Below are 18,757 nucleotides of genomic sequence, written 5' to 3' on the forward strand. Positions count from 1 at the left end.
GGAATTCTTATTTTAAAGAAAAAACTTTTGTGGCTTGTAAAGCGGTCATAAAAGTAGAATTCACCAGCTGAGCAATCATCAAACACAATGATATATGTAAATAACTTTGCTATTTTTTATATATATAAAATAGATGCAGTGTAGCTGTAAATCATAACGTATAATGAATAATAAGTTACATGACCTTATCACCTATTTAAGACATTTCTGGTATCGATAGACTATCCAAAATTTTTTATTTTTTTTACTAAGGTAATATTGGTTTACAACCCTGTATAATATTTAGGGGTTTAGGAGCACACTCTTCAGATGTATTTTACCACACCACACATATCACCAATAATCCTCCACTATCGTCCACTGGACCTTCTCACCACTTTGTTCCCCACCTCTCACCTCCCCTTATGGAGCTTCACTTCTGTACTCAAATTTCTAGAATCTGCTTTGGTTTAGTTTTGTCTGTTCCTTTTTTTGATTGTTTCTTTATATTCCACATATGAGTGAAATCATCTGGTATTTGCCTTTCTACTTCTAACTTATTTCACTTAGCATAATCCATTTCAGTTCCATCCATGTTGTCATAAATGGCAAGTTTTAATTTTTTTAATAGCTGAGTAGTATTCCAGTTGCATATATGTATGTATGTATATATATATATATATATATATATATATATAATCACATCTTCTTATTCCATTCATCTGTCCTCAAACACTGAGGTTGTTTCCATAACTTGGCTATTGTACATAGTGCTGCATTGAACATAGGAACGCATATATCCTTTGAAACAAGTTGTTTTTTCTTTTTTCTTTTTTTTTTTTTTTCAAGATTTATTTATTTTTATACAAGAGCTGGGGTAAGCACAGAGGATGAGAGGATCCACCAGAGACAGAGTGGGGAGCAGAACAGGCAGACCACTGAAATACACTGCTGAGGGGAGCATTGGGCACGACAGGAGAGGTCTACTGCGCCATGTGGGATCCTCTCCTGCTGGCCGGGATAGAACCCACACTGCAAAGGCTGCAGACAGCTTCACAGCACCGCGCTCAAACTGCTGCGCCACCGCGGAGGCCCAAGTTGTTTTTTCTTAACTCTTTAGATAAATACCTAAGTTGAATTACCGGATCATATGCAGATCTATTTTTAACTTTTTGACACCCCCCTCCATGATGTATCCTATAGATACTGGACCAGTCTATGTTTCCACCAAGAGCATATGAGAGTTTCTTTTTCTCCACATACTCGCCAATACTTGTTGTTTTGGATTTTTTGATGTGGGCCTTTCTTGAAGGTATGAGGTGGTCTCTCATTGTGGTTTTGATTGCAGTTCCCTGATGATAAGTGATGATAATGAACATTTTTTAACGTGCATGGAGGCCATCTATGAGTCCTCTTTGGAGACATGCTTTCCTGCCCATTTTTTTGATTGGGGTATTTGTTTTTCTTATTCTTGAATTTTACAGTTTGTAGACTTTGGAGAGTAGCTCCTTGTCAGATGTATACTAGACAGCTCTTGTCAGAGTTCTAGCATCCTTGACAGTCTGTAATTATTTCTGCTGAAGCTATATATACTTCAGTAAGCTGTTTTCTTAGTCTAGTATATTAAAAATATACTTAATATATTTATTTAAATCTTAATATTTAATTTCTATAGACACTATTCCTGTCTTTCTCATAGTCTTAAATTATTTTAGTCCTATTCACTCATCTAATGAGTTCTTACATTCTTCTATTTTGAACATTCTGGTTCCACATTATTGTAAGAAAATCATTCTACTTCATATTTCCTTCACAGAAAGTGGAATAAGCCACTTATCTGCTTATGTTCCTAGTCTGCTGGAGATTTTTCACTCCCTCTTTGTATTGACTGTCCCTCCCTCTGGATTTGTATGACAAGCTTACTGCATGTTCCTTCTTCTAAGTCACTGACATATAAAATGAGTAATATTGGTCCTAATATTGATCTCCGGAGCTTGATACTCCATGCATTCCAAACTCTTCCACATTTTGATACCAAAGTCAATGTTTAATCTACTTAAGTAACTCATCCCTATGCCATTCTTCTATTACTTCTAGAGTAATTTTTTTTTATAGTATTCTTCTTATGGTATTTTATCCCAAATAATTGGCTCATAGCTTCCTTCAACTGATATTTGTCATTAGGCCCAGAAGTTATTTCATATCACTGAGTCAGATAAGATATGAATCCTTACTGACTCTTTAAATCATGACTTTCTGATTTTTCCAATAATTGATTTGTTACAAAATTTACCATCACTTTGCCCTCCATGGAAGTGAAATATCAATTCTAAACCTTGTACTTAGGAGAAAAGGGACATATATGGCATGAATGATAATTTTTTAATGGTTTTATTTGTTATAACTGCTATAGGCATAGTGTATAAGTATTTCAAGTCACTTTTATCTTCATTGATGAATCATCTACTAAGAATTAAGAAGAAAATGTTTAAATTATATGATCAAAATCTAGTAGAATAGTGAAAAAATCATAGAAATATACCTAAACAGGTATTTGTAAATTATATGCTTAATTTTTTTTTAGCCATGATGAAAAAATAAATAGACTCTATTTTTTTAATCTGGTAGGATACTGAAAGTGAAAAACTGTGAAAATAGTATAGGTACCTGTATGAAGATGGTTTAATGAAGGGAGGATGAAGGTTTAATCATGGGAGCTCTTTCAAGGAAGAGATGAGAGTATATGAGCAAAGTCTTAGAAACAAATATTAGGAAAGTAGGTAAAAATCCCTGCATAAAGCAATGGAATGGAAGAAAAAGATACACATTTTAAAGCTGATTTAGTGTATCCAAAAAGTGATTGTGTATAAAGGCCAAATGAATAAACCCACAGAGTTCCCCACAAACACACATCTCTGAAAACATTATACAAAGAACAGCACATGTGTGGATGTGCCTACTTTGTCCACTTGAAAGCAGGAACCAGCAGAAAACTTAGCCCCTAGTAAGACTTCAATAAACTTAATTGACTAGATGATGGATACTTAATTTCTTTAGCCTACTTGAGCATTATTCAGTTGGCTATCACTAATTTGCATTGTGTTTTGTTTTTAATTTATTGTGTTATTGTTAATAAATATATATTTTGAAATATTTCAGATTTACAACTAAAGTTACAAAGCTAATACTGAGTTCCTGGATAACTCTAAACCAGCTCCCCCTAATGTGAGTAGCACAAACTTCAAACTTCCCACTTTTCCTAGGACTGTCCTGTATTAGCACCAAAAATGCCAAACCCCAAGATTTTATTTTGGTTTGGTTTGTAGCTAGGAACCCTGTAACACAGCAATGTCAGAACAGGGTGATATAATCCCTTTCCTAATGAGGCAATGCTCTGAGTCCTCATAGTCCCAAGATTGAGGAAAGAAAAAAGAAATGAAAGCAAATACCAAAATGTGCTAAAAGCTACCAAATCCAGCTTCCATCAGCTCCAAGAAAATGAATCCCAGAGGCAGAAACACTCAGTTAAAAAAAAAAAAAACAAACAGGCCAGGTTAAGAAAATTCACCTCCTGAACCTCAAAATCATCTGTCTTGAAAGCTTTAGTACTATGTGGAGTTGGGATCCCCAAACCACTCTTGTGAGCATCCCTGCCTTCAAGCCTAAGGCTTCTGGCTCCCCCGAACAAGGGAGAGGGCCTGGGCCCTTAAGTCAGAGAGGTTCAGGGAGCCCCTTCTCTTGTTCCGTCTCATCTTTGAAAGTCATGATAATTTCAGGGCAAATGTCAGAACTAAAATTATTAGAAAAGAACCAGAAAGATTTTAAAGACTTCTCTCTTCTCTTTTCTAAATAATGAAAACTTTTAAGACAACAAAAGTTATACATTAAAATTAAACCAAGCAAAATAAATAAATCAGAAAGGAAAAACTAAGGCAAACAAAATGACTGGTTCACGGATGGTAAACATGGAGTCACTTTTGTGTCGTGAACTGAGGCCTGGGGAAGGCCTCTTCCTCACACATCCCACAGGATATCTCCCTGCCACAACCTCACCATAAATGGTTCCTTTCTGAAATATCTGACCCAATACCCGATAGAATATTTGTAACCCGATTAGAAATGCAATATTTCTGGGGAAGTACTGAGGTCTACTAACTAGGTGTCTGTCCTCAAGTTTTCAGAGGTGCAGGCTGCCTTCAGAATAAGGGGGGACTAAAAGTTCTGCCTGATCTGCCCTCTCCAGTTGAGAAGAGGGTCTTGATGGAGAAATTGATTCAGGTGGGAACATGAACCAGAAGGGAATGAACTGTCTCTTACTCTGTCGTCTGCGCCCCCCGGCCTTGGTCCTGAGGGAGAAGCCACACTGATGGGATGAAAAATAGGAAAAGGGATGTGGTTTTTCCCCCAGTCTACCCACACCCCCCGAAGCTGGTCTAATTCTAAAGCAGCGCATCAGAAGAACTCAACATTTACTAGCAACCCCAAGTCACATCCCCAATTCTAAAAGGCTGCAGCCTAGTTGCTGCTGAATGAAGCTATGCTATATAAATATTTCCTTTAACATTGTAAACTGCCTGCTTTCTAGAGGTTGCTTATTGGTGACCTAACTTTGCTATCCAGCTTCAGTTCTAATTCAGCATGAAAGGGAGGAAGGGATGTCCCAGCCTGAGCCCGAGCTGGGCTCAGAGCCAGGATTCAGATCCGTCCAGGCATGTCTGACAGCCTTGCCAAGAGCAGCTTAGCAGAAGGGATTGATGAAACTCATTGAAAAATAACATCCTAAGGCAGTAGGTGTGGGGGGACACTTCACAGGTATTAGGATCACCAGGAAGTCTTTAAAAATTATGCACAAATGTATTCCTCGTGCTGATTGTGTGCGTGTGTGTACATATGTGTGCACACTAGCAAAGAGCACTGCCTTGGCATCAAAATTGGCCCTTGGAGTTAGGGCGATCAGCCTGCACAAGGGCCACAGAGGACTCCAGAGTAAACAGTGTAGCTTCTGAGAATGTTCCCAAGACTCTAGCAGTAGGGCCCAGGTAGGGAGCTGTAAACTCCCATGTTTTCTGCACTTCAAGCACTGTCTGCATCAGGAATTCTTAAACCAGGCACCATGACCTCCAGGAGTCCAAGAATAGGCTGCAGGGATCCACAAACTCCTGAAAATCGCATGACTGGATGTGCATGTCTATTTTTCTGGAAATGGGTTCTATAAGTTTCTCAGATTCTGAAGAGATGTGCTCCTCAAAAGTTTAAGAACTGGCAATTATATAATTGAGGCAAGATGATTTTGTAGGATTCTAAGAAAGCCACCATGGGAGATGTGAGCCAAAGCCAGAAAAATATTAATTTTTTCAAGTTTTAAGATTTATTTTACCTTGAGACACTACAGACCTGATAAAACACTGATGATATGAAAATATGAGAATCTGTGTTTTCAGCCCAGCTCAAGTGACTCCACCTCCTCCACAATCAGCAATCATTTCACTTAACACTTTTACCTGTGTTTTAGACGTGTGTGTACGTATCCTGTCTCTTCTACAAACTCTAACCTTTGACAACGGGAATTATGTCTTACGCATCTTCATGCCCTCAATATGCCCAACACACCACTTAGTTATCACTAGATGAAGGAATGAACATATCATAAATCCACCCCCTCCCAAAACTTTTTACTCTCTCCACTAAAAGCGCCCCGCCCTATTTTCTTGTAAATTGTGCATCTTAAGTGTATTCTTTATAGCGCATATAGTTATGGGCAATTGATTTACTTCTTTACACATCATCCTATATTTACCTGCTTTGTCTACTTATTTGGTCGTTGTAGAGTCCGGAATGGCCACTGAGCAGGTTTTCTGATACAGCAGACCGGGTAAAGGAGTCAGAGTCCTCAGTGGTTTTGCAGGTTTTTATTGGGATTACCAGGTACACCTCAGGCAGGGGCGCTGGGGGGCCGGTAGGCTGGCAGGCCCCCCAGCCCCCGGCAGGTCTTCACTCTGGGCTCTCCAGCCTTCTCTCACATTCTCTCTGCTCTTCCTATGGCTCTGCTTCTCTCTTGGTTTCTCTTTCGGCTTCTTCTGGCGTCCCCGAGACGCCACCCTTAAGAGCAGTCTCAGCCCAGGTGAATCCCACCTACTTCTGCCCACATCCTACTCCAGGTGCCCGCCATCAGGCATGCATTCAGGACCGCAAGGATCCATCATCTATCCCGATGGCGGGAGGGCAGAAAAGCCTGACATTTTTCCTTACCCTACAGTCGTAAACTACTGAGAGGGCAAAGAACGCCCATAACCCAATCTATGTAAACCTACAGGCATCTTCAGAGGAGCACACAGGGCTAAACAAAGTGTTCAGTGCCCTGAACAGCACCCCCGCAATGAAATCTTTCATGAGAATATACAGACCCAGATAGGACAGTGGGTGGAGAAAGCCAAACAAATAAAGCAATTTCTAAAGGAGGAAATAAGCAGAAGAGCAGAATCATCAGGTTATGGAACTAAATAGTAAAGAGCAGATAAACCAAAGAGAGAGCAGCCCAGACCTGTCTGAAGAAGGAGCGTGCAAACAAGAAACAGCCGGGCGGGGGCACGGGGCTGGGCGACAGTTCACAGCACTGACATTGGCTCCACGCAGGTTTTACAAGAGCTGCCAGGTTTTTTTTTCCCCAGCCCTATTATCCTTCTTGGTTTGTTCCATATTTGTGTCAGGCTTTTCATGTGTTTGAAAAACCCTGACTGCCATTATTATACGTAAAATGATGTTAATAAGATCCTTTTACGTAGTAAGCCTGTTTCCAGAGTAGAACACAGGCAAAGCAGAGTATTTTTAAACTGATCCGAGCACATCTCTGTTTTTCAGAGGGAGGTGTGCACAGAGACAAGGCAGCAGCTTTCTCCTTTTTTTTTTCTTTTCTTTTCAGCTTAACATTTACTTCCTTCCATATCTACCCACATGTAAATGCACCCTTAAGTTCTCAACAATCAGAGTCCCTAGAGGATTGTATGATCTTGCTGACCATTTCGGTTTAAAGACTGAATTGTGTTACTGTATGATTATTCTGCGGATGTTTATTAACTGACGATGGGCAGAGACCAGAGCAGAGACCAGAGTCAAACTAGGGAAAGAGCAAGCCGTGGAAGGCAGCAACATGGTAGCTTAGGTAGTGATTCTAAGTGAACTATTCCTACCACCCAGGACCCAGAGGCAACTTGAGGGTAAAAGCAGTTAGATAAATTAGATAAGCTCACCATTGCTCATTTAGCTTATCACAAGTCTTAAGTATTCATTCATCACTTAGCAGCATATGCAGAGTGCCCATGTGTGGGATCCATCATTAAACAGAACAAAAATCCCTGCCCTGTGAAAATTTACATCCGGGCAGAAGAGAATCCCATCTGGGATTATCTGTCAATCCTGGTAGTAGTTTTGTATCTTCTCTAAGTCAAAACTTTTGGAGTTCATTATTTTGCTCTCTCCGTTATTTGCCTCTTTGGGTCCAAAACGAGTTTGTTTTCAGCCCCTTAAATCTTTAAAGAAGCAGTTTCTCTGTAATTTGTAAGGCCCAGAACCAACCAGATCCTCTCCCATAGGTACACGCAGGGGTTAAATATGACATTTTCCGAATAGCCTCAGCCTGTCTCTCCTTAGCCTCTGGTCGTTGATCATCTGTGATTATTGAATGAGACTAGGAAATTAACTAGGACAGAGCTTGGGGAAAATAGGAGAGATCATCCAGTTTGACCCACTAACTTTTCAGATGTGGAACTAAGACCCAGAAAACTAAGTGACTTGTCAGTGTCACATAGAAGGACCTGAGTTTATCTCCTAGCCTAGTACTTTCCCATAACATCTTACGTGGTGCACCCTGTGGGATCTGACAGACCCAAGAATGGCTACGGGACAGAAGTGTAGCAGGACTTATGGTCAACGAATGCTTGGAGTAATGCAAGAGAGAGCTGGTCATTGATGGTCATTAATGCAAGGGAGAGCTGAAAATATTGTTAGACTGTAATCCACCTTAGGCTAGGTGTTTGGAAACCTCAGTATCACATTCTGTCTATTACCCCAAATGGGAATAAAGCAACAGGAACTGGAGTTGGGTGTCCTGAAGGCTGCTGTGGCAATCGGCCAAACTATAGATAAATTATAATGTAAAAATCCGTGTTCCATAGACTAATCCATTTATATGTTTTTATCACTGTTTTCGCATTTGATAAGGATGAGCCAATTTTGAGAGTCCAGTGTTATCACAGCTGGGCTATCCTAAACTTAGAGGAAAGAATTTTTCATGATCTCATTCAATATTTGGGACTAGGCCACTGCCTGAGGCAACAGGGGCAATGAACACGGGACTGAGAGCTGCAGCCACAGGAAGCTTGAGCATGCTTCCCATGGGAGGTGTTCTCTTAAAGACCCCTCACTTTCGAAACTTCAGTAAGAAACCCATAATCCAAGGCACCTATGAGTAATTATTAGTTTTTAACAGTCTGTACTACAATTAGCTGTTAGGTAACAACACCGGTTTGGGATCAGAAAACTTAAATGTGTCTGGCACCAGGTTTATGACTTGGGGCAACATCCTTAACTTCTCTGAGCTTCGGTCTCTCCACCCATTAGTGGAGATAATAAAATCTGTCTCATCTTCCTCCATTGTGAAAATTAAATGAGAACGTGTATGGACACTTTTTATAAACCATAAAGCGCCGTAAATTTTTAATTAGCTTTATCAATTGACATTCAATTTGAAGACTTTCCTAGTTAAATTCAACCTTAAATTTAGTAACAATATGAACTTGAAACTCAGCTTTGGGGGTGGTGATGGTGGGGGTGGGGTTGGTTACATGTTACCAATATCAATATACTAATATACAAAGAAACAAGACAAATAACCACAGGTGTAATTATATAAATGAAAATATTTTTGCTTTCTTTTCTTTATCAATAAAACATATGATTTCTTTCTCTTATCATGAAAACATTTTTAAAAATCTCACTGGACTGAGTCTTCTAATACATACTTAATGGAACAGATAAGATGTTGCTTGCTCAGTGGCTGAGAACCGGGGCAGATGAGAATCAGTGTTAGTTGCCCATCCTCCCACAGGGCTCACACTTTTGACAGCTGGAAAAATCTTGTTTCTTCAGGTCCTATGCTTTCATTTTCCGCCATGGAAATATTTGTCACCTGGTCCCAAGTTGTATGAAGACCTTCTTTGCTAAGATAAGAAAAGCTTTGCCACTGTCGGTAGCTGTGATTCCAAACTGATTCTACATATTAGGCCGCCCAGGCAAGTTGACTGACGAGGCAGGTATTTATGAGGTGCACACAAGTGAGGGATGCCCTTACGATGCAATAATTCTTAAATCCACATCTGTCGACCTCCAGGGCATAATTAACATTATTTTATTTTATTTTAAAAATTGCACCCTGTGCAAAACTTGCCCTTAGGTGTTAGTAGAGAAAGTGAGCACATTGTAACAAATAAAATATTACCAAACAACAACTAGAAGCGTCAACTAATTAAAAATAAAAACCCATAAAATGGTCTTAATGCCAGGCCACTAAGTAGGAGTAACACTACTAAATCAGGGTTGTGTTAGAAGGAGGAGACTTTTCTTGGGCAGTGCAAGAGAAGTTGGAGTAGATACAGGGAAGAAGGATTGGAGGAGGAAAACAGCAAGCTTTCAAGGAGCACATTCATTTCCCAGCAGGCCCACAAAAGGTCCATGAGTCGTAGTCATGGGCCCTCCTGCCTTGACCACCACTGATAGATAGGGCCACATTTGCTTTCTGGAAATGTGTAGTCCAACTTTAAATCACTGGCTGACTGGGTGGGCCCTCCCTGGTGGTGCAAAGGGTTAATTAAGCACAGCACTGTGAAGCTATCCGCAGTCTCTGCAGCACGAGTTCCATCCCTGGGCAGGGAGCTAACCCACATGGCGCAGCAGGCCTCTCCTGTCTCACCAGCTGCTCCCCTCACTAGTATTTCATTCATACTGCCTGTTCTGTTCCCCACTCTGTCTGTGGTGAATCCTCTTACCCCATCCCCCACCCCACACCTCTGGCCTGTACCCCAGTTCTTGTATGCATAAGTAAATCAATCCTTATAAAAAAAAAATCACTGGCTGACTTAAATCACTTTCCTACCAGACTTAGACCTGATGTCATCTCCCTCATTTTCCAAATACAAGTCCTACATTATTTTAAAACTTAAATAAAACTGATTGGTTCCAGATATATAGATCATAATACTAACTAAAAATATACAATTGTACACATAGCCACACGTACACACGTACACTCAAGCACTTCCACCTGTATGTTTGTGAACTTCAGACCCTTCCATAGATGTGGCAATATGGGAAGCATAATTAATCTACAAGCCAAAATACAAAACCAGTCCATTTAGGCATCCTTAAAATAAGAGTGTACTCTAATTTTTCTTTTAGCCTCTACAAAGTTTTGCATTGCTATCAAAATATTTTTGGAAATTCTGTAATGTTTCTCCTCTTCCCTTGCCTCTTATTTCTGGCAAGGACTAAACCCCAAAATATCTTTCCTCTGGGACTCTGAAATAACTGTCCCATCGCAGCTGCCAGCGCTATAGCTGTTCAGAGATTGGGACAGTTTTGCAAGGAAGGCCACTTGCAATTTTAATTGTTTGAGTTGAAAGCCCCACCTTCTGAGATGTTCAAAAAACAGGTATGTGAAGGGAGAGGTTTAAATCTTCCTGGATTCTCTCTTTTTTGTCTCTGACTATCCACTATTTCACTCTGTTTCTTCTCCCCTTTCATAAAGCGCCCATCCCTCCTCTGGGTTTCATTTTAGATGTAAAAAAAAGTCTGCCAACCACTCCCTCTCCTACCCACCCCCACCCCCAGGGCTCTGAAGTTGTTATTTCTCCTCTGCTGACTTTCCAAAAGTTCCCTTACTAGAATAATGCACAAAACCGGGTTCTTTATACACAGAACTCCTCCTCAAGTGTAGAACAAGTCAAAGTGAAGGATGGAAAGGTCTCCCCCAGCTGCCTGGCTGGCTCAAACTGAGGGGCTTCCTGCAGATGAGGAAGGTTGGGCGGGTTTCATAGCACAGCGCAGCCTGGTCTGTGCTGGTACCCAGGATACTCACCTTCACATCAGTGTTTCCAACCCTGGCTGCACCTCAGAATGGCCTGGGAATTGTTCAACAAAATGCTATTGTCCAAAAAAACAAACAAACAAATAAAAAACACCACCTTTGTCCAGACTCGTTGAACGAAATCTCTGAACCTGGGCGTCACAAAATTTTAACAGCTCCCAGATGAGCCCATTGTGCAGCAGGGTTAAGAACCACTGATTTAGATTCCGCTTGTGGAAGTTATCCAACCCTGTGCTAACTCCCTTCCTTCCAAGTACACCCCAGGAGATTCCTCTGCCTGTTCTCACACCAAAGATTTCTGGGAGCCAGGAAATGTAGCACTGTGGCCTAGGGGATGCAGTTTAGTTTTAGAAGGGAAGAGGGTGGGACAGAGAGGTGGTGCCAATGTGGGAAGGGTGGACCTGGGAGTCCTCCTGCCTTGCGGGCACACAGCTGGTGTGTCTCCCCGCCTCAGGGCCAGATCCCCTTAGGACTTAGCAGTGGAGATCCTTTAACCATTACGTGCTCAGTTTCTTTCTTGCTGGGTAGGAGGAGGGAAGCTAAGTCGTGGGGACACTGGGGATTCAGCAACTGTGTCTAGAGACTCTGGGGAGATGAACACATCAGTGTTCATCCCCCCATCAGCAGAGGACAATTTAAAAATTAAGTCAGATCTATGTTGAAAGGGTTAGGATACAATCACAAGTATGGTTTACATGCAGATCACAGCTGGAGAGACGCACAGCTGCTACCTTTACGCAGCCCTTCCTGGCCACAGGAAGGCTGGGAAATCAGCAGGCCAGGGGGAAAGTGACTTCTGAAGCCCCAAACCACCACAGCAGACCCTCCAGTTGTTCACCATGCACTCAGGAAAGAACAAGGAGCCCTCCCCCACACACGCACTTTGGAGCCCAGAGTTCTAATGAACCCCAGGAGACCCAAACACCCCCTGGTTGCTTAGGCAACTGGTGGGCACCATCCAACTCTTCTGGGCCGGTGATTCTGCTGGAAGAGGGGCCTTCCCTGCTGCTCAGCCTTTGCTCAGAGATTCTTGGCTCTCTGCCTGCCTTCCTCTGGCACGTTTACTGCTGCTGTTACGTTCTTGGCTTGTTCTATTCTGTGCAAAAAGGCCCCCCTGCCTCCAACACCCAACCCCCATCTTTCTTCTCTTTCTCTCTCTCCCTCCAGATGTCTCAGAGTTTATGTGGGAAAGATGTTCTTACAGCCGATTAAGTAGCATTTTTCAATTAAAATTTCATCAATTTACAATATTACTTAAATTAAATAGACTTTCAAAGTCATGCCTCCCCCTGTGGCCTTTGCCTTTGTAGGCCACTGTCTCTAGGTGGGGTGGTGTGTGAAGGTGACTGAACTGGAGGGAGTGACTGTTTTGCTTTCTCTGGATAGAGTTGTTACACGTTACTAGGTTTCTTCTGGGGGGGAGGGGTTTCTCATCTGTGAGCATCCCAAATTCAGGTCCTTGCCCTCAGAAACAACCATGAAGAACCGGGGCAGCTGGCATAATGCAGGTATGTGATGTGGATGAGTTCCAACTACAAAGAAACAAGAGTTTTACATTTTCTTGTTCAGTTAAAACCCTCCTCATTCACGCAATCTGGGTGCTTCCCACTTAGTGAAGCTCTGACTTGGAATTTTGGGTGTGTTTCTTATTTTTCTTTCCAGAAGCAAGTCAAACAAAGACCAAGCAAAAGTAAAAGAGCTCTCTTTTTGACAATGAACCATCAGAGCCCTGGCTGAGCTGGTCCCACCAGCAGACCAGCCTGTGTCAGCCCGTACTGGCCATCACCACACCTGCCCAGTCACCCAGCCTAACGTCCCCTGGGGCTGGGGACAAGCCCTTTGTTAAAACTATGGCATAATAGTAAACACGGTACCTCCCACCTTTAAGAATAGTTTGTTTGTTTGTTTGCTTGCTTTTAATGAAATTAAACCCACTATGTTTGCTTTATAATCCAATTGTGAGATCTGAACACCCAGTGTGCTTTAGATTTCACACTTGTCAGAGCATCACACACAAGTTAGGAGCGTAGGAGTGCCTAGAGGCAGAACCTCCTTGGGAGGGACTGGCAGGAAACTCACTGCCTGGAACAAACACTACTTCTTCTTCAGGGGATTCTTGCCCTGTTTCATTTTCAGAAACCAGAAAAACATGAAATGTGAGAAAGAGCTGCAGGTCTAACCATCCCAGTCATCCAGGCCCCAGGCAAAACTAGGAAATGGGCCAAGAAGGCCAGGCCAGGCTACCAGCTCTTATCAGCCCCTATGAAAGTCAAGGACCCACTCAGGGACACCTTACTCTCTGGCCAAGAAGCTCAAGGGCATTCTAGAAATCTCTGCATAAAGGACAGAAGAGCAGGAAAATCCCAGAAGTATGTTAATATCATCATCATCATCACCATAATAAAAATAATATATGCCCATTAGAGTCCTTATCCTTGTTCTGCTACTTAGAGACTTTGGGCAAGTCATTTAACCTCTCTCTTCAACTGTAAGATGCTGACAATTATCCATCCTGTCTTTGATCCAAGGTTGTCATAAGAACCACCCTAGAGCATGTGAAAGATTATTTTGAAAACTGTAAATTTAATTTGTAACCTGTTTGGAATATTTATTCTTTTGAAAACAATTTAACATCAGTAAATATGCAAAGCAGGATAGCACATCTAAATATTATACCTAGTCAATACTGTCTAGTTATCTATTAATAGCTAAATATACAGGGTTTGGTGGGTGCACCCATTAGACTATATTTTTCTTACAATATTCCACATTGTTACTGGGGATATGTAAATAGCCTCATTGGATAAAGCCAGTTGTCCTGGCCCTTGCTATAGTGGGTGCCTATCTAGTGACGTGGTGTAGTTTCAAGGGTCCCTGAGGTGTGCGCTGCACAACTGTGAGTGGGTGGTGCAAATCTTTAACTACACCGCATAAAAATTTTATCTCTTCTCGTTGAATGCAGCAATCTCCATGATTTGTGAGTAGGCTGCTCAATGAGTTCAGAAAAACATTTCCCTCTAGCTCCAGCTGGCAAGATGTCAAGACTGAAAAACACATTTCCTGGTTCTCTTTCTTGCCCCAATTGGGATGGATGACCCTAATTCTCACCACCCCATTTCCTTAAGCCATTAGCAGTGATTGAATCTCTGCCCATCCCAATGAGCCCATACAGATGATTTTAATGCACAGCAGCACCCGTAATAGAGAGAACTATGTTGTGAAACTTCAAATTTACTTTTAATTCCATCTTTGACAGGCCAAATTGAAGTCATGGGTTGTACTTTGCTATGGCCACTTACCACTGACTAGAAATTCAAGTACCCTCCAGTTTGTAAAAGTATCCCTCTCCCATTAGCTCCAGATCATAGAGAGGCATCCCCATGTCTGTCTTGATGGCTTTCAGACCAAAGACAGAGTTCCTCTTGATAAATAGGTGCAATAGAGAGGACAGCCAGAAGCCAGTGTCCCTGAGAAATTTGGAATCCAATAGGAAAGCAATGATGATACCACTAAGTGTCCTTTTACTGCACAAACATTCACTACACACTTGTATGTAGTAGGGGAGAATGTCATGAGATACATAAAAACATTACCAGCAACATCCACTTGTTGTTAAGTGACCTGGGATCATTTGCCTGCCGTAAGGTTTCAGAGAAGAAAAAGTGGTAGCAGTGCCCACCATTAACTAATATCGCTCTGTGTTGTCACAGCAAACTTGAGAGGTGCTCTGCTCCCTCTGGTATAGAAGAGGTGATAGTGAATGAGAAAGTTAGGAAATGGCTACAGGTGGTCACTTAGCAACAGGGTGCCCCAAGTCTCTATAGCAATCTGAATGGTCAGTAGGAACTAGGAGGGTACCCTCTACCCAAACCCAGGTGGCTCAAATCCATTTATCAAACTGAAAGGGGAACAACCAGTAGGAATCAGGATACCCCCAACCCAATTAAAAATGAAATGTTCAGAACATCAGCACAATAGCACAATACTAAAGCAACAGACCAAAGCTAGTTTCGGGAAGCCAGGCCAGGGACGTGGGAAACTCAGTGGGCCTCAGTAACCTACAAGACTCCACAGGCCCCAGCCAGTCAGCAAGTGGCACAACATGAAGACACCCAACAACTGAACCCCCACTCCTTGCCCGGTCTACCTGTATAAACTCCTGCTTTTTGATTCCTCGGTGGCTACCCACTCCCCTTCTGCTCAGAGAGCTTTCCTATCCTTCTTCTTTTCTATCAATAAATTTCTTGCATTGCTGCCTAACTTTGGCCTTGATGTTAAATTCTTTTCCTGGGGAGACAAGAACCAAGAGAGCCCCAGGGTGCCCCTAGGCCCCTGGGCCCTATTCAATAGGAGGCTTAGAAAAATTGAGTAAGTTGCCTAATATTACAGATATTTGGTGGCAGAACAAAGATTTCAATGTAGATTTAGCCAATTCCTAAATCTTTGCTTTTAACTATTACGTCCCTTTCATTGTTCAGAGGGGTCAGTCAGGAAACATTTAGGAAGGTTTACTGAATTGGCTCTTGAAAGCAGTGCATAATTTGGATTTCCTTGAATTGAGAGAAAAGAAGATGTAATCCAAATTGCTGAGTTTGTATCTCCAGGACCCATAATGCCGTCAGTGTATGCAAGAAATTGGATACCTAATGAATGTAACATTATAAACAAGGGCAAGACATGGGTGTACAGATGGAGAGCTCCAGCTGGGAAAGGCAAAGGGAAAATGTGAAGGGGAAAAGAGCATGGAGCCCAGATCGGAACACAGTGTTCCTTGAGGCAAAGGGGAGAGCTTGAGGTCTTCTAAGCCAGTGGAAGCATTTGGTGGAAGGCTTGAAATTCTAGGATGAGGAGTTCAGATTTAGTTCAACGCACTGTTTTAAAATTAATCCCAGAGAGGGACCTGCTAAGGTGAAAGGCATGATTTACAAGGATTTATCTGACGCTGGTAAGCAGGAGGGGCTGGAGGTGGAGAAAGCAGAGAGAGTGAGCCCAATAGAGGACTGTCTCAATCAGGTGAGAGCCTGGGGAAGTCACTAGGGAAGACCTGGGGCTCTGCCTGGGGGGCCCGGTAAGAGTCAAGCACAGACTCAAGTCTCTGCTATGGAGACAAGGAAGTTAGACATGCCATCCTGATGGAATTGCTTCTGCTAAGTAGACAAAGGCTGGGAAACAAGCAAGTTCTCTCCAAGGCAAGCATGCTCTGGATAGGAAGACACTTTGAAAATATTCAGCCCGACCACATAAATAACTACTTTTAAGAATCTTTTTAAAGTACTGGTCTGACCAAGTGACTCCAAGTATTTTTTTTTTTTTTAAGATTTATTTATTTATTTATACAAGCACTGGGTACAGTCAGAAGCGCAGGAGGGTGAGAGAATTCACCAGAGCCAGAGCGGGGAGCAGAGCAGGCAGAAGGATCGAGGTACACTGCTGAGGGGAGCAGCGGGCGGCAGGAGAGGTCTGCGCGCCATGTGGGACCCTCCTTCGGTGGCCAGGGAGCAGCGGGGAATCGAACCAGCACTGCAGAGGCTGCGGGCAGCTTCGCAACCCAGCACTCAACCACTGCTCCACTGGGGAGGCCTGATTGCAAGTATTTTTAATAATCTTCCTTGGCTTGAGAGTTTTTCCACTAGTATGTTCTCCAATTGCAGCCTTTCTTTTGTCAAAATTAGGTGGAGCCTCTTTCAATAAGAATCAAGAACCATAGGTAGCCACTACTATAGAAACTTGCCCAGCCAGATGGCCACCTTGCTGAGAACAAGGGCAGACTCTCCTCCTTTCGGGGAGAGGGGAACTCACAGTAGGCTCAGCACTGGTAGACAGAAATGAATGCTTCACAAACACATGCTGACTTGACTTCTGGGAAACTGAGAGAGCTTTCTTCTCACATCTTGTACAGAGTTGACGCTTAGCTGCTTCTAGCAAATGCTCAGAGAGTGACTGGAGTGCAGAGCACTTGTGGCTGATACAGTACTCTGGCTAGACTTTGATCACACCCCCACACAGGGGTTTTGCCTTGAAGAAACACACCTTAGGGTTCTTAGATGTTGGTAGTGTTCTGTGAACAGAAGAGGATTTGACAGTGCAGTAGATAGATATCTATTCAATCATTCAATGAGTATTTACTGTGTGTCTAGTATAGAGCAGGCACTAGTGTGGCACTACAACATATCCATGAACAACACAGGTAATCCTGCCTCTGTGAAGGTTATCTTCTAGTGGAAGGAGATAGATGATAAACAATAAGTCTAACAAATCAGTGAGATAGTAGGTTGGAAAGTGCTAGGTACTATGGAGAAAAGAAAGTGGGTAGAACTTGAGAGTTTTAAATAAGGTGGTCAAGGTGGGCTTCACTGAGGTGGTGACATTGACCAGAGACCAGAAGGAGATAATTGTGTTGTCTGTCAACTACAATACTTAAATCTAAAGTCATTCTTACAATGTGGAATTGAAGATAAAAACAAGACATCAGCTTATATCTTATATAAACAGAATCCAGGACTTACCCTCTTATTATGTAGTGAATCAGACACATAGTTCATTCACTTGCATTTTAGCAACAAGACCATTTGAAAACTTTGTTTTCTGGGACAGGATGTATTAAAGCACCATATTCAAAATCCTTTCTGTCTAACAAAGCTCCCTTGTTAAAATTTTGGCCCTTCCTGTCAGTGTCGCTCTTTCTCTCAGCGACTATTCTTTCGCTGACGACTGTATAACAACTAATCTCTTATCAAGATCAAAAACAGAAACTAAATTTTTGTAGGACATAATTAATAGCCAACAGCAAGTCTTAGCATTAATTCAGTGGGATCTGATTGATTTATGAAAACTCCCTTTGCCACACACTTACCCTGGATACCACTCAGGTATCAGCCTTTATTTCCAGTTGGTACCATACTTAACGGCTTTTAGGAGGAAGAGAGAGGCTGGGAATTATGCGTTAGCTGAATCTGACAATCTGTGTAATCAATGATAACAATATGCACATAAATGTTATGTGCATTGTTGTTAAAATTGTAATCCCCATTCTAGATTCTAAGTTATTACAATAGCCTTATTTTCAAGACTTAGAGATTTCAAATATCTCCGAAACCTAGAAAATGATCTTACTGATAGGCTAGGCAGGGGGTTGGTATTGAACAGCACTAGTCTAGAGAAAGTTCCCAGAGGGAGCTTTCAACATTCCTGAAACACAACACGGACATGTGGCTGAGAAATTAGAACATTCAGAGCGTGTATCCCTGGCGTGGTAGAACAGGGCCTCTGAGTGGTTTTCACAGCCACTAAACGACTCTGCCCAGAGATTCGGCCCTGACACCCCGCCACAAGACACCTCCTACTTGCGCTCCTTTGAGGGCTTGTGTATCTTCACTTTGAACCTTGCTCAAGGCAGCTCAGCCTTCCTTGACACTGAGCTGCCACAACCAGAGTGCGTGGCTACAACATTTTTGAATACTCATGTGAAAAGAACTCCACTTCTGCTTTTGGGTAATTGAGTAACAGTTGCTCTATTTCCTTTTCTTCTATTAAGCAACATTTGCCCAGAAAAATAGAACCAACAAGTGATTTTTTTTTTCTCTAAAACTAAAAGAGATGATAATCAGCTAAACGATGCCAGACATTTACATAACCTACTCC

This window comes from Talpa europaea (genome assembly GCF_964194135.1).
Source record: "Talpa europaea genome assembly, chromosome: 1".
Lineage (NCBI taxonomy): Eukaryota > Metazoa > Chordata > Mammalia > Eulipotyphla > Talpidae > Talpa > Talpa europaea.